At 57.6% G+C, this 12,740-nt stretch overlaps 1 long non-coding RNA gene across 2 annotated transcripts; it reads right to left on the reverse strand.

The window, feature by feature from the left end:
* Window positions 1–2,465: 2,465 nt before the first annotated feature.
* LOC101792996 (uncharacterized) lies at window positions 2,466–12,448 on the reverse strand. Of its 2 annotated transcripts, XR_005268646.2 has the most exons (6): window positions 10,465–12,448; window positions 9,410–9,492; window positions 8,464–8,516; window positions 5,639–5,757; window positions 4,762–4,860; window positions 2,466–4,558 (listed from the first exon to the last, which is right to left on the reverse strand). It is a non-coding gene; the product is annotated as an uncharacterized lncRNA (long non-coding RNA). The 2 variants fall into 2 exon arrangements; XR_003499836.3 differs by lacking the exon at window positions 8,464–8,516 and having other exon boundaries at window positions 10,465–12,445.
* Window positions 12,449–12,740: the final 292 nt, after the last annotated feature.

A 12,740-nucleotide genomic window follows, 5' to 3' on the forward strand; every position in this document is an offset into this window, starting at 1 on the left:
CCTGAGCAGCCCCCAAATGCCCCCCCCAGCAGCCCTCCCCACACCCCCCTTAAGCACTGCACCCCAAAACCTCCCTTCACCCCCCCTCCTGTGTACCCCCAGACCCCCCCTGCATCCTGTGCCCCCCCCCAGCACTGCCCAGCCCCCCTGGCAGCCCCCCCAGCCAAAACACTGCCAGCCCCAGGGGGCTTCAGGAGGGGTTTGGAGGGGACCAAGGGGGGGCTGGATGCTGGGGAGCCCCCCGGGGGGGTTCAGTCTTTACGCAGAGGCCAGCCTGGGTGGGGGGGCTCTGTCCTTGGTGTCCTGGCTGGCCGGTGAGCCCCCCACCCCCCCAATTTTCGGCACCCAGCCTGCCAGGTCGTGGTGAACCTGACCTTAGCGCTCGATAAATCGGCCACGGGTGAACTTCGGCCAGCTCGGGAGCTGCCCCCGGGGGAGCTGCCCCACACCACAGCGGGGTTTGAGCTCTCTCTGCCTGGCCCCGTGCCCTAAAAACAGAGCCACTGCCGTCACCAGGTGCCCTTAACCAATTTAAGGGGGATTTATGGGGTTTCTGTTCCGCACCACGGGGCCCAAACCATCCCCTTTGCACCCTCGAGGGGAAATTAAATCCGTGTTAGCCGCAGAGGCAGCGCTGCTGAGGAACAGCTTTTGGTTTCCAACAAAAAATATGGGTTATGAACCACTCGCATCCCTGCTTTATGGGTTTTTCCTCGAGTTTCCCTGTTCGTAGGGCGATGGACAGAGCTGGTGGGCGCTGTGCGTGCAGAAAAGTTGTTGGAGCCCAGCAGGAGGGGAGGAGAAGGTGGCTTGGCACTGCTGGCCGGAGCTGGTGCCCACGGGTGCCCCCCTCTCACCGCCGTGATTTCACCATTCACCGCTTGCGCCCTGCCGATTTTTCACCCCAAAAGTGGAAAAGCTGGGGGAAAAGGGCTTCAGCTGGAAGAGCAGCGGCTTTGCTCCGCTCCGCGTGCCAGCCAGGGAGGCGCCGGGTGCTGGCTGACCCCGGTGCTGCCCGCGAGGCAGACTTTGGCCCCGCGCGCTCTGCGTCGTGGTGCGCCGGGGCAGAGCCTTCCCCTTAACTCTTTTCCATGCTGACTCCCAGCCCGGCGAGACGCAGGCGAGGCAATCGAGCCCATCAGAGCAGAGATTACGGCAGGGATGGGGTCCAACCCCGGTTATCTGCTTGCTGTGCCCGCTCCCGGTGCGCTGGGATGCGCAGCGAGGCCGCCGGGACGCGGCCAAACCCCGTTTGCGTGCGGGGCGCTGAGAAGGATCGTGCCTTCATGCGAGCCCTGCACCTGGAAATAGCTTTTTCTGTAGCTCCCAGGCTTAACCAAATGAGGGAAAATTGGGCTGGTGTAATTAAAGCAGTGTGGTTCCCGATCCTGGCTGCACTCGGGAGTTGTTCTGCAGCTCGGCTTTGGTGAAAAATCCCCGGCTGGCTCTGGCCGCTCGCCACAGGGATGCCCACGGTCAGCCTGGTGCAGCTCCCACCCCATTCGGAGCAGATGTTCCGCGTTCAGTCCTGCTCGTGGAAAAATCCCGTGCGGCAAGGAGCTACCTGCGCAGCCCCACAGCCCAAAAATGAGGATCTGCAGCCCCCCTGGAGCTGCACCCCCACGGCTGATGGCTCGCGTAAGGGAGCGGGCGCTGTCGGTGCTGCCGCTGCTCGCAAACCACAGCTCCGAGCCTGCGCCTTGGGACCTTCCTGGGTGGATTTCCAGGAAATTTGTGCTTGACGGAGAAATGCTGCACCTGCCTCTTGCGCCCCGGCACTTCTGGGGGAGATTTGGAGGAAAAAGGTGCTGGGAGAGAGCTCCCATCAAGGGTGGAAGAACCCCGAATCACCCAAGGAGGGATGTGCTGATGGTTTTTCCGCCATCCTGCAGCTCTCCCGGCCATCAGAAGCTGGAGACGGCAGCAAAAAAAGATTTAAATTGGGTATTAGAGAGGCAGCACTGACGGCAGCCCGGCCAAGGTGTGGGCACATTTGGATGCTGTGCTGCTCCAGGTGGGGCTGGAGGTTGGCAGCAGGCTCCTTCTGCTCTGGGTTTCTGTAATTTGAGGGAAATTTGCAGTGTTTTCTATCATCTGGTGCGCTCCTCCTCTCCAGAAAGATTAAATCTCCATCATCAGGAGCCGGCGTGGCGGGTGAGAAGATTTCCCAGACTAGTCAAAGTGTCATCCTGGTAAAAATGCCAGTAATAAAAAATAAAAGGAAAGGGCCCACTATGGACTCAGGCCTGTAAAAAAAACCTCCGAAAGATGGATCTGGAAGTTTAAAAACAATTTTCGGCACCGAAGCTCAGCTGCTAACGGCTGCTCCAGGGATGGAGAGGCCCAGCGCAGACATTTGTGGTGTGGGGAAAATTGATCAATTAAAAAAAAATCAACCAATGTGCCTGGTCTTGAATTAAAAAAAAAAAAAAAAAAAAGGGAAAGAAACCAGATGTTTTTACCCGTCTCGGATTGCTTTTGGTTTTATTGCTGTTTAAGAAATGAGGGGGATGAAGGAGATGCCCGAGCGGGGCTTGGGGGGGGGTGCTCCAGCCCCTTGCTGCGTCCCCAGGGAGCGTCCTCAGCTCCGAGCCCCCCTGGGGACACCCAGCCGAGCCCCACCACGTCCCAGAGCAGCGTCCCAGCACAGGAGCTGGCACTGGTGCCAAGAGGGAGCTTGTAATAAAGCCAGGACAAAGCCAACCCCACCCACTGGAATAGCAGGTCTGGCCAAGGCTGGTTTACGCGGGCGCCGGGCAGGGGCCGTGCCATCGCCGCACGGAGGAGGATATTTCGGGTCCCCCCCTCCCCTGGCCGGAGCCACACGTCTCTCGCTGTTATTATGTCTGTCCCCAAGGGCTAAAATGTCTGTCCCAGGGCTAAAATTGGGCCCCCGCGCAGCGGCGTCGGGGCTCTCCGAGCGCTGCCCACGTGGCCAAGAAGGATCTGAGTCACCGGGCAGGGACGGCCGCCCGCTCCTCGCCCCGGGGGCTTTTGCAAAGCAAATTGCAACTCCTCTGCCGTGTCCCCTGGTGGGTGACATCCCCCCGGACCCGCTGTGACCGATGTGGGAGGCCCCCACGGTGTTTTCACGCCCGGGTTCAGCAGATGTGGTGGCGGCAGAGCGGGCACCGGGAGCACGAACGTGCGGGGTGAGAGGCGAGCCGGGGGGTGGAGAGATGCCGAGATCAAAACAAAAGCGATTTCAGAATAAAATCCAACAGCCAAGGGAAAACACGGCGTGTCCCTGCCAAGACTATCATTTATGCCAATTAAAAAACAAACAACAAAAAAATTATTGGCATGGCAATAAGGAGAGCAGCGTGGTATTTCCTGAAAAGGGTGTGGGGAGCATCCTTGGAAAGTCTTCCCTGCACAATGTGCTTGCTGTTTCCAGAAAAATAAAGTTTGCCCTGACCCACCTGTCCCCCAGAAGCGACTATTTAGGGCTGTAACATGGTCCTTGTTTCAGCCGGGCCGAGGAGAACAAATGTCACTGGCTGAACCTGTCTCACGGCACGGCAATTGGCAACTTTTCCCAGCCCTGAGGTCTGGGTATTTACCTGCAGTCCCGTAATTGCTGTGAAACTTGAAAAAAAAAAAGCACTCTGCCCCTAGGGCTGGGCTGCAGCAGCCCATCTGAGGTTGGGGGAGAGCTGGTCACGCGTGTTCCCACAACCCCAGAAAGCCGGGGCTGGGACACGCTCCCCAGCGGGGCGTGGGGACGTGCTCCGGGCTCACCCAGGGCGTATCCGGAGGTTTCGGCGGCGCAGCAGGGACTGCCAAAGCCCAGCCTCCAGGAGCTAGTACCTTTTGCACAGCACTTGAAGGGGGAGCACGGAAAACAAACAAAAGCCCACAGATTTTTTTTTGCTTTCCTCCTGATCCTGCCCATCCCTCCCAGGAGCTGCAGCCAGGCGGTGTTTGCGCCATGAGACCCGGCGCTGCCGGAGGACGCGGGGCGATGCCGAAGAGAAGCAGCTCCACCTAGGCAAGCGCTGCTGCTACCGCAGAGCCGTGCTGCCGTGCTGCTGGATCAGCCATCGGACATCCAACATCAGCCACCCAACTTCACCCGTTCATCACCAAACGTCAGATATTGGCCATCAACCATTGACCATCAACCATTGACCGTCAACCATTGACCGTCAACCATTGACCGTCAACCATCAGCCATTGACTGTCAACCATCACCCAGTGACCACCAACCATCGACCATCAACCATTGGCCATTGATTATCAACACTGGACCATCAACCGTGGACCATTGACTATCGAGCATGGGCCATCAACCATCGATCACTGGCCATCGACCACCGCCCCATCCGGCTGGCCCCGTGGGCTTCTCCCGGTGTCGTCTGGTTCAAGCTGCAGCCTGGTTTCAAAGTGCAATGGCTGATTTAGGGCTAATTTCAAAGTTTTCTTCTCACCACAGAAAAATGACACCTTCAAAATGTTCATTTTCTGCCCCAACAAGGCCGGCAAATTGGGCGGCAATGTCTGTTTTCAGCCAGGCGCCGCTTGCAAGGACACACCGAGAGCATCGGGAGGGCAAATCCTGTAGGAAACAAAATTCAGCAGCAATAAAAAGCAGTCTCAAGTGGGAAAAAAAACCCTTGACGGGCTTCGAAATTGCTTAATGACAGTGGTGTAAGGCACAGCAGAGCCCTGGACGTGTCTGGATTAGCCCCACAGAAATTTGCGTCGGCAACTGGTGGTAAATTCGGGCTTCCCCACAGGAGACAGCAGCGAGACGCTCACCTGGGCACATGTTGAAAGCTGCTTATTAGTCCTCATCAAGGCTAATTAGGCTCCAAATCGGAATCAGATGTCCAACAGAATGTTAAACAGCCATTAGCACTTTTAGACAAGGAGAGAAAAAAAAAAAAAAAGAAAAAGAGAAATGCAGAGCAACATTTATTGAGTGCCAGCCAGGCTCCGCGTGTTCGGATTGATGCTGCCGTACGGGGGGCTGCGACTTCTTAACGGCTTTGCCAATTAAATCACTATTACTGACCAATTAAGCAGAAATCAGCCTGGTTTTAAGTGATATCTGATGAAGCTGGTCCTGCAGCTCCAACAAACAAGGGGAAGGAGCAGTTTCTGGCTGCCGGCCCCACAGGGATGCTGGGGAAAGCTTTCTGCCCACCCTCCCCACCAAAACTCCTCATTTTTATTTTTCCAGGGGGAAACACACCCAAAACCAAGAGGGACGTGGCAAAACCTTTTGGGGCCAGCATGGAAATGGGCAGGAAATGAGGGGAAATGGGGAAATGGGACGCTCTGGGGGGGCGGCCTCACCCCTGGCCCCCTCGGCAGGTTGCTGCCATCGTGCGCAGCCGGGGCCGGGCGCTCGCAGCCTTTTCCAAATATTATCCTACTGCTTTCTTTCAGCCTGCAGATAAATGGGCCTCTTCAGCGGGCATTGAGCTCGCTCTGTTCCAACGTTTTCTTTAGGGCGGCAGAGGGAAAGTTTGGATTACGCCGAGCTACTGAATCCGGCTTTTATGGGTGAGCTGCGAGGGGGGTTCTGCCAAGCGAAAATAGGGCCAGTGTGCTTTTTTTATTATTTTTTTTTTCTGGTTTCATTCTGAAATAGGGAGGAGCCCACACTGCACCTTCATCGCCTGGGTTTTACCTCCTGTCCCGTGCCTGGGCTGCTCGGCATCGCTGTACTTGGCATTTCCAGCTCTGCTCAGAGAGGGTCCTTTGGATCCTCTATCCAAAAGGTGCTTCCTCCACAGCCTTAATAGGTTTCTGAAGTTAAATAACACAAATAAAACCATAAAAATTTCAAACCAAACCTAAAAAAGAAACACCAAAAGCCAAAAAAAAAGCCCCCACCTGAATCACGAGTAGGAATGGGGAATAGGGGCTGGGTGGGAGCAGCAAAGCCCCAGCACCCAGCAGAGCCCCTAGGGGCTGCGGGGCCAAGGAAATTGTGACACAATGGCCCAGGGGGTGGTGGAACTGGAGGCAGGACAAGAATGAGCCAAATTTGGGAACAATTCTCTGCAAGGACTGCGAAAGGAGCCCCTCTGGGGCTGGATGAAGGGACCCGGGGAGGCTCCTCCTAACCCGAATTACTCCGTGGTTCAGCCACCAGCAGGGAGGGCGCAGGGCGATGGCGCAAGCCCGGCCTCTCCCCAGAGATGGAGGGGGGGCAATTAGTGGAAGGAAAATGAGGAGATGCTGGCTGTGGCTCTGGGAGTCCGCAGCCTGCTATCACCTGGAAGGGAGCATCGCTAAAGGCTTGTCCTGGCCTCGTACGCTGCCCTAAATGTCTCCAAGAGGGATTTTTGGAGCCTGGGTGGGCTGAGGGGTGCTGGGTGCACCCCGGGGGGCGCATCCTGCCCGGGGGGAGCCGCAGCTCCGGCAGCTGCGCTCGGCGGGCGCTAGGTGGGGATGGCAGCACGCACACAGAGGGCTGTGGTCCCGGAGAGCAGCAGCAGGAGGAGGAGGAGGAGGAGGAAGATCGAGGGTTGGAGGTCTCCGGGGCTGCTGCTGGAGGCTCTCACCTCGGTGGGCTCCGAGGGCGCAGAGGGTCCCGGCCAAAACACGGGCACCGTGTGCTCGGTTAGGTTCTGCTCGCCCTGCCTGAGCATCGCCAGCTGCTGCAGCCCAGGGGGGCCCAAAAAATATCTGCAATTTGGGTGTTTTGTCCTGTTAACCGGGAGCATTTGCCCTCCCAAAGAGCTCCCCCCGAGGGGATGCTGCCTGGTGCCCAGGTGTGCGCATTGCTCAGGCGCTGCCACCCGAACAGGGAGGGGAGATTTTGGGGTGTTTATCGGCAGACACCAGCCACAAACAGCACCAGGGGGGGATTCACACACTGCAAAAAAAGGGGGAAAACACCACAGAAAAAGGGCAAACAGTCCTGTGTTGGATGGCGAGAGCCTTGGCCAGGCTGCAGAAAGGCATTTACAAATGTCACTGGAGTTATTGAGTCAGCCCGCACGGCCAGGGGATGCTAAATGCACTTTCATCATCTGGAAGGGGGAAAATGGCCCAATTCCACGTGGAGCAGAAACTAATTTGCAAAGTTCACAGCCCCAGGGCTTCGTAACCTTTCCTGTGACAAACGGCCGGAGCTGGCTGATGGCTCCTGCGGGCCTGATCCTGCTGGGGAGCTCGTGGTGTTTGGGGGGGTGAGGGCAGGGACGGGGCTTCTCTCTCTGTGCATGCAGCATGCCCCAGCCAGGGGCAAAGAGGAGAGTATTTCTACCCCAAAATATAGCCAAAACGGTGGTGCAGCCCTGGAAAATGGGGGTTGCCTGGGGACGCAGCGCCCCGCTGGGTCTGTACGTGCCGGTGGCAGCTCGGCTGGATGCTGCCTCCCACCCCAGCACCGAGGCTGCCACCAGCCAGGAGCACCTCACCGCCGCGGAGGTAATGAGATTCCACGTTTATTACCAGCATTAATTACGTTGTGCAATTCCAGAAGGGAAGCATTGCCCACTGATGCTTCTCGGCCAAACCTCCTCCTGTGGCCACAGCGCATTTTGTCTCCAAGCCGTGGCGAGGCTGCAATTCAGGCAGCCCTCTGAGAGCCCCCCGGCCTCGACACCAACAGAGGGCGAAGTTTTGGGGCACCAAATGTTAGCACTCGCTGTGTGCCCGCATCCCTGAATCCCTATATCCCTGTATCCCTTTATCCCTATGTCCCTGCATCCCTACATCCCTGTATGTGCCACCTGCTCGGCCACGTGCAAGCCCTCCAAAGCCCATCCCGGGCACAATGGGCAAACACGAGAAGTCCTTCATGTGGAAGAATTTACTTGCCAGCACTCACTGTAAATCCCTCCTTAAGCTGCTTGATCCCAACCTGCTTCCCAAGCCGACCCAAAATCAGAGCGAGGCCCTAAGCTGCTCTGATCCGTGCCAGCCCGGCGATGTTTCTGGGGTCCTGAAAACCAAGTGCCTCAGGAATACCCAACCCTTCCTCTAGAAGGTTTTTAAGGAAAGATGAGGTTTTATTTTTTATCTGGAAATAGATTTTATTTTATTTAAGTTTTAAAAAGGGGCTAATTGGCCCCACAAACACAAACTTTGCATTTCTTTTCAAACTATTCTGAGCTGGTCTAAAACCAGAAGGCTTGGGGGATTTTTTTATCATGCTGTCTCCCGCTATTTCCTTCAATCTGAACTGATTTATCTCACTTTTCCTCCTGTTTCTATCTTTCAGATCAGCCCCCAGATGAAAAATCCCCCTCTCACCCCACAGCACGTGGGTTTCCCGGGCTGGTGCCGGCAGCGTGCAGGATGCGGCCACCCTGCGTGCTCACCACAAGGCAAACCAGACCCGCCCCAAGAGAGCTTCTCACGAAGCTCCCTGCAAACCCAACCAGAAATGAGTGCCTCCGCCTCCAACAGCCCCATTTTGCCAGCTAAATCCCTTCGCCACCAAAAAAAAAAAAACCAGTAAAACTCGGCAGCAGCTGGCAAGGTGGTGCGCTGACTTACCAGTGAGTCCCCAAACACAACGCCTGGGATGCCACGTTCCCAATTTCATAGAACTGTAATTTAAGAAAAAAATAATAATAAAAAAATCAACCACAAACTATTTCCATTTTGAAATCAAACAGTTTACTTCTTTTGTTAAGTTTGAGGGCGCCCCGAAGGCAGCACGTGGCGATTTGGGGCCATTCAGGCTTTGATTTTCTGGGGCTTTTTCCCGACACGCAGTGGTTTGCAGGGCCGTGCTGTACTCAGCTTTCACCATTTAGGATTTCAGTGCAGTTGACAGCTCTGATTACAGTCCGTGAGCTGCAAGGCTACGCCGAGAAACCATCCTCGACCGCCGCAGGACCAAAATCCCCAAATCTCCCTTCCCTGTCCCCGCTGCCGAGGAGCCACGGCAGCATCTGCAGGGGATTAGAGCCTCCCTCGTTCCCAGCCTCAATTTATTCCTGTCCGGTTGTTCTGGCCCCATTTGTTCTGGTGCCAACATTGTCTTCCAGCCCCGCTAGCTCGTCTCCCTTCCTGGTGCTTCCCCTTGATGTATTAATAGCGGGCCAGCAGCTCTTTGTTCCGCACGCCCGACGCACGCCGCGAGGGGGGATTTCGCTTTTTAGACCAGGGGATGAGGAAAGAAAGGGCGGCCAGCTGAGCCCGGGCTGAGCCGCCTCAGCTCCCCGGGGAGCTCCCACCAGGGGCTGGATTCAGCAGGCACCGAGGTTCAGGAGAAGCCCCCAGCTCGGTGGCACCGCCGTGCCAAAACAGCCCCCAAAACAAGGGGAGCAGCGAGGAGAAATCTCCTGGCATCCTGTTCGCCCCCAAGGCTGCGGTGCCAATGTCACTGGGTTGCTCGGTACACTGCCCATAGCTGTGTTCAGGTTGTTGCTTAATTTTGGCTTTTTTCCCTTTCTTTTTTTACCCCAAAGCCCACAGCACATCTCCCCAAACTCACGTTCACAGCGGAGGCGGTGGCTGCGGTTCACCAGCAGGGTCTGTGCCTTCGAACGGGGGGCGCGCGGCATTGCTGAGCAGCACCTGGCAGGAGCATCAATCAGGACATCGATTGGAGCATAAAATATGGATTTACCCCCTTCTGCCACTTCCCTGCATTCCCCATGTGCTCATCCAAAAGGGTTTCAGACACCCGCAGAGGCTGGGCACACACAGAAGCCATGCAGGTTTTACACTTCTGGTGGGGTTCCCCAAAAAAATGGTGGCCACTAAGAAATCCTACAAATATATAAAATACAATGTCATTATCTGCCACCAGCCCGGGAGCACCAACCTCCCTCCAGCCCCGCTGCAGCCTCCCCCTTAATGGGGGGATGAGGAGTGAGCAGGAGAGAGGGCGGCCGTGGTTTTGGGGTCTCCCTGTCCAGGTGGAGCCCCAAAGGCAGCCCGGATTTGCAGCCCAGCGAGCGCTGACACCAACAATCGCAGTGTGTTTACATCCCAGCTTCCAGCCAAAGGAGCAGAGGGGGGGTTATTTGGGGTGTTTTTTGGTCACTGACTGCTGGAAACATCCCCAAAGGCCAGGAACAGTGCAGAGCCCATGGAAGGCAGAGGGGAGACAGCACCTGGGGCATGCTGAGTGCTGCGGGATGGGTGCGGGACGATGGGTGCGGGAGGATGCCCCGACCCCATTACAGGGAAATTGATTTTGGTCAGCAGAAATCATCCCTTGCTGTGAAAGGCCTGGGGGTGCTGAGCAGCGGGTGCTGGGACAGCTCTTCCAAGCCACCTCTGGGCCCAGACCTGGTCCCCTTCGCCTAGAGAAGCCAACCAAAGCCAACCAAAAGCCATCTCCATTTGGACAATTTAAGACAACCGAAGGCGTCCCCATTTTGCCCCGGCAAGCCACCTCCTTTCCCACAGCAGGGAGACGTGGAGGTGCTGCAGGACCCCAAATGCCACCACCCTGCAGCAGGGAAGTGCCCATGTGTGCGGCCAGGAGGGGTTAAAACCCAGGGCTTGGTTACAAACAGAGGTCCTTGCGCCGTGACTCACCAGCACGAGCTCCTCGTGCCACGTGCGGCTCCATCCCGCTCGTCCCAGCAGCACCACGCCGCTTCTTGTCAATGAATGCGATGCTGGGTGGGCTCCTGCCCCCGTGCTGTCATCAGACGGCGTTTCTGGACCAGCCTCCACCTTCTCACACGACCAGCATCTTCCTCACCTTCCTCTCGTGGACTGCAGCTCCTCCCGGGGACGAGGGGAGCGCGATGCTCTCCGTGCGCTCGCGGCAGCTGATAAACCACAGCGCCGCGGCCGTCCCCGTGCACACGCCCTCACATGCACAGTGACTGCATGCTAAAAATATTCTTCACTTTTTCGCCGATTAAAATTTTCCGGGAGAGTCAGAAGCACGGCCTACAGCCTCTCTGCCCTGCCAGATGTTTCCCCTCGTGCCTGGGATTTTTTTTTTTATTGCTTCAGAGCCTTGCTGCAATACCACCTATCCCATCCGAGAGCTGGGAAAACTTAAACCAAGAGCAAACGTTTTTAAACCAACCCTAAAGCTGCTCTTGGGCAGCACAAAGCTGTCCCCAGCACGGCCACGGCTCCGAATTTCTGCCTGGGGGTCCTGGTCCCACCTTTCCGAGGTGCCTGGCATGGGATAGGGGTGAGGAAACCGAAGGGCTCGGGTGCTCACAACCCAGCAGCTGCTTGCCCAGCACCACATCGGTGCTTTCTGGGCCCGATGCTGCTGCCAGCAGTGGCAGGAGGGGCAGCGAGGCCGCCGAAAGTGTTTACGCAGCAGAGGTATCGCCTCGGCGAGACCGGCGCCTCTGCCAAAGCCACGGCTGAGCTGATGGGGAGGAGGTGCCGCCAGGGTGTTCCTCTCCCGTGACCACTAATAGCTGTTTGTGCGCTCCCAGCTCCGGTCCCGGGTCCGACCCCGTACAAGTGGAGCACACGGGGGCCCCGCCGTACCCTCTCCATCTCCCCTTTGCTTTTCCCAGCGCCTTCAGCCCCCCGACACAACCCTCGCCCATCGCAGCAGGTGCAACGTGCAGCATCCTCAAGCCTCAGGTGGGATGCTGCAATTGCTTCCTGGCAGCCCCAGGATTTCCCATTCCGAACCCAGGGTGATTCCCTGCTCCTCCACTAGCCCCGTCCACGCAGGATTTGGGACAACCAGCCCCCGTGGGTGCTCAGTGCCTCTTCCATCACTGCCACCTCCTGTTTTCCTCCAAGACACATTTAACCGTGAGGGAACCGCTGCCGATGCTTTTCTCCTCTCCTTCTCACCCTCTATCTTCCCCACCACGAACAATGGAGGCAAGGTTTGCAGAGGGAGGTGATATCTTTTTTTAGCCCGACTGAAATAATTAGGAGAAAAACAGGCAGGCTGTTGGGTACACGAGCCCTTCAGCAGGCCCGAAATAGAAGCAGAAAGTCTGCGAAGCTGAATGCCAGCGGAGAACAATAGCTGGAGCGTGACTAGTTGTGTTAACCAGTTCTGCCCCCCAAGACCACTTCCCAGCTGCTTCCCTTGGGGCTGAGACGAGGCACGGCCCCAAAACTTGCTGGCATGGGAGCACCGCGCCGCCCTGGGGCCGAGGGGGCCGTGCTGGTGCGTGGAGCTGAGCCCCAGGAGATGCACCGGGGCTTTGCTCCGTGATGGAGCCACGATGCTCGGTGCCCACACGGCACCTGCGTGGGCATCCCTCGCCTCGCTGCGTCCTGCACCCCGTCCTGCTGCTCCTGTGCTGCTGTCCCCTGTCCCCATGGCACTGTCGCACCCTGCCTGACCGTGGGGAGCCTCCAATTCCAGGGACCCTGTCCTAGTGTGGGGTCTGGCCTGACCCCTGGGGACCCTAACCTGGCTGTGGGGACGCTGGCTGACCCTCAGGGACCTGTCGCACCTGCACGGTCCTTTGCTGCACCCCAGGGACTGTGGCACACCGATGGGTACCCTGTCCCACCCCACGGTCCCTGTCCCACCTCCACTCTCCATATCCCATAACCCTAGCACCCTACCCCACCCCATGCTCCATATCCCACCCCACAGACCCTCTCCCACCCCTCTGCTCCATACCCCCCCCCAGACACATCCCACCCGGGGGGGACCTGTCCCCAAAAACGACATCCCCTCCTCCACACCATACATCCCCCTCCCACACCCCAGATCCCACCCCACACCCCCCGTCCCACCCTAGAACCCCCCCTTCCCCATCCCCACGACCCCCTCCCACACCCCCATGCCCCTTTTTTTTCCCTCGGCTCCTCCACCGGGCGCTGCCTCCCCGCGCACCGGGGCCGTGCCGGGCGGAGCCGTG

Source organism: Anas platyrhynchos, chromosome 11 (genome assembly GCF_047663525.1).
Source record: "Anas platyrhynchos isolate ZD024472 breed Pekin duck chromosome 11, IASCAAS_PekinDuck_T2T, whole genome shotgun sequence".
NCBI lineage: Eukaryota > Metazoa > Chordata > Aves > Anseriformes > Anatidae > Anas > Anas platyrhynchos.